Genomic DNA, 4,034 nt, shown 5'->3' with positions numbered 1-4,034 from the left:
AAGGTGTAGTATTCGTTGCTTCTTTAGGAGAGGTTCGACAAGCCTAGAGTGCTTGATCTAACGTCTTGTGCCAATTTTTTGGCTTCGTTCCTACGTGCTTTTTTATCAAACCAATTATTACCTTGGTTGCTGCTTCGACCTGCCCATTGGCTTGAGCATAATAGGGTGTGGATGTTAATAATTTGAATCCCATTTTTTTTGAAAATTCATGCATCTTTCGACCAGTAAATACTGATCCTTGATCTATTGTTATACTCTCTGTGATTCCAAACCTATACAGTATTTGCCTTTGAATAAATTCGATGACAGTTTCTTGGTCAACATTCACCAAAGGCACTGCTTCGACCCACTTAGTGAAATAGTCAATTCCTACAAGGATGTATATTTGACCTTTAGATGAAGTAGGTCAAATTTCTCCAATCAAATCTAATGCCCAACCTTTGAAAGGCCAGGGTTTGATAATTGCATGAAGCTCACTTGCAGGAGCGTGTTGAATTCCTGCATGTACTTGACATTCTTGACAACCTTTAGCAAACTCTATACAATCCTTTAACATGGTGGGCCAATACATCCCGTATTTGAAAAACAACCATTTCATTTTATGGTTTACTTGGTGTGCCCCACACGCTCCACTATGAATGCTAGCTAATGCTAAGTATGCTTCATTTTCGCCTAAACACTTTAATAGAATGCCTTCAGGAGTTTTCTTGAATAACTCATTTCCTAACAAAACATAAGACAAAGCTTTGTACTTGGTTTTCCTATCTGTATTTAATGAGGGATCTTTAAGATACTTAATAATTCGACTCCTCCAATCCATATCTACTAAAGTGTCAATGGCTAATACTTCGAATTCCTCTTCATTAGCATATCCTAAGTGATTGCTCTCTATGTCTGTCGGGGACAATTTGGTGGCCATTGCTTTCCCTCTTACTTCGACAAGTTCTTCTAGCTTCTCCTTCAAAATTCTATATCCTGAAGCTATTTGTGCTAAATCATTAGCCTCTTGGTTTTTTATTCTGGGGACGTGCTTTATGTCTATATATTCAAAAAATTTAAGCAACCTATTTGTGATGACGAAGTACATTATAAAGTTTTCTTTAATGCACTTGTATTCCTTCGTCAGTTGCTTGATTACTAATTCTGAATCCCCTTTAATTTCGACCCTGGTTGCCCCCAATTCCAACAAGGCTTCAAGTCCTGCTATAAGGGCTTCACATTCTGCCTCATTATTCGAGCATAAGGGTCTTCGATCCTGTACTTGAGTTTTGTTGGAATTCCATCAGGAGAAATCAAAAGAATCCCAACTCCACTACCATCTTTATGGGTGGAACCATCGAAGAACAATCTCCAAGGTTTCAACTCTACTGGGAGTTTATGGTTTTCGACCACTGCATGGTCTACGATGAAATCTGAGACTACTTGTCCTTTCATTGCTTTTAAAGGCATGAAGGCCAAAGAGTACTCAGTAAGGTATAAGGCCCATTTGCCGATTCGACTGTGCATTATTGTTTTGGACAACATATATTTAATGACATCAAAATGTGAAGACACATATAAGTCAATAGGTTTTATATAATATTTGAGTTTAGTACAAGAGAAATGCAAGCAAGGACACAACTTTTCTATTGAAGTGTATCTGGTATCTGCATCATTTAAAACCCTACTAAGATAGTATATGGCTCTTTCGACGTTATCTTCATTTTCCTGTGCTAACATGCTACCTATAATAGTGTCGGAAGCTAATATATACAACCTCGTTGGCTTCTTTACACATGGAGGAGACAAGATAAGAGGATTCGTCAGATATTGCTTGATCTTGTCGAACGCCTGTTGATGTTCATCATTCTAGTCGAATTTCCCTTGATTCAGACGTAGAAGGGGGGAGAAGGCTTGAGTTCGACCACTTAAATTTAAAATGAATCTTCTCAGGAAATTTATCTTCCCTAGCAAAAATTGCAATTCTTTCTTAGTTGATGGCACCTTAGTCTCCATGATAGCCTTCATTTTATTCTGATTGATCTCTATCCCCTTTTATATGGACCACATAGCCCAGTAAATCTCCTGCCTGCACAAAGAATGCACATTTGAGAGGGTTCATCTTCAAGCCATGTTTTCTCATTCTTTCGAATGATTGGATGAGATGGGTTAGATGATCTTCGTCTGATATAGAATTTATTACTATATCATCTATATAAACCTGCATGAAGGTTTTTATATAGTCATTAAAAATAGAATTCATTGCACGCTGGTACGTTGCCCCAACATTTTTCAAACCAAAGGGCATAACAATCCACTCGTAAGTGCTTATTACCCCTGGACATCGAAAGGCTGTTTTGGAAACATCCTCTTCTGCAATGAAAATCTAGTTATAGCCAGAATATTCGTCGAGCATGCTGAGATACTCATAGCTCGCAGCTGATTCAACCAACATTTCTGCCACAGGCATTGGGTATTCATCCTTAGGTATTGCTGCATTCAGATCATGAAAATCTATACATACTCTTAAGGAGCCATTTTTCTTAATTATTGGAACTATATTTGCAATCCATTCGACATACCTTATGGTCCGGATGAAGTTGCAGCGAAGGAGTCTTTCGACCTCCTTTTTGATCTTCAAAAGGATTTCTGGAGCGAACCTCCTGGGAGTCTGCTTGATGGGCTTCTTGCCATCCTTGATAGGCAGTTTTAGTTCGACCAGATCCCTCTTCAAACCAGGCATTTTGTCATAGTCCCAAGCGAAGCAGACTTTGTTCTTCTTTAGTAGTTTGACTATCTTGCTCTTCAACTTGAGGTCCAGTTGGTGCTGATGTATATAATTCTCTTTGTGGTTCCATCTCCAAGATCAACCTCTTCGGGCGGGTCCTGCGCTAACATCTTTGCACTTGGTGATGCTGGATCTTTCTCAAATCCCAAAGGCTCTTCGTCGTAGATAGCGTCTAGCCTCTGGTTTAACATATCCTTATGTACCTGTTCGTCAGGGGATTTTGGTATGAAGTTTGCCCCATACCCTGCATTATATAACATAATATTTTTGGCTTCGATCGCCATGTTAATCATCTCGGCTTCGAGAGCCGCTTTCTGTTTGTTCTCGGCCATATAGGCCGAAATCTTTTTGAAGAACGAGGACTCAAACATAATCAGGGTCTTCGTCCCAGCCCGAAGGTCGTATTCCTGATGATTCTCCCTCTTCTGGGTCTCCCATGATCTCACGATCCCATTGAAAACCATTGGGATGGAGAGTTAAGAAATATAAAGCATTTTTGTTTGGGGAGTAAGCATCCCCAGCTGGGTGACATGGACCTATATTTGCTAGATTTCTGTCGAAGTTCGCTTTGTCCACTTGATTCACTTCGCTCATGAAGTAACTTTAATCTGCTTCTATATTCTCCACCACGCCATCTTCTCTCCAAATGGACACCCTCGGGTTCATGGTCGAAGGCACTGCTCCAATTCCGTGGATCCGTTCTCTTCCAAGAAGCAAGTTGTAGTTGACCTTCGCCGGTATCACCATGAACATGGTTGGTCTAGTGATGGAACCAACAGTTAAATCTACTTGAATGACTCCCAGAGTCTGTCCTATCTTCCCGTCGTAGTTCGACAAGACCATATTGTGGGGCTTTACATCTGTATCGAACATGCCCAGCTTTTTCAGCATAAACTAGGGCATGAGGTTCACTGCAGCTCCTCCATCTACCAGTACTTTATTTACTCCAACCTGTTTGACTTTAACCCTTACGTAAAGGGTTTAAGAAGGCTCTACATCCCTTGATATGGTCGCTCGAATTGGGAAATCTGTTCTTCGATAGCACCATTGCTAAGCACATAATAACACACAGGCTTCTGCTTCGCCATCTCTGCTGCGTCAGCCTCGTCATCATCTTCAATTTTTGTCCCTTGGTTATATTCATATGGTAAAACGGACACCACATTGTAATTCATGTTCAAAGATGAGACTTCGTCAGAATCAAAGTCGTTTGTAAGCATATCCTCTTCTTTTGTTTGTTCCTTCTGGACTTTTTGGTTTTCTTTCT

Source organism: Vicia villosa, unplaced genomic scaffold, assembly GCF_029867415.1.
Source record: "Vicia villosa cultivar HV-30 ecotype Madison, WI unplaced genomic scaffold, Vvil1.0 ctg.000327F_1_1, whole genome shotgun sequence".
NCBI lineage: Eukaryota > Viridiplantae > Streptophyta > Magnoliopsida > Fabales > Fabaceae > Vicia > Vicia villosa.
The sequence above is the reverse complement of the archived record's forward strand: the minus strand, read 5'-3'. Positions refer to the sequence as shown.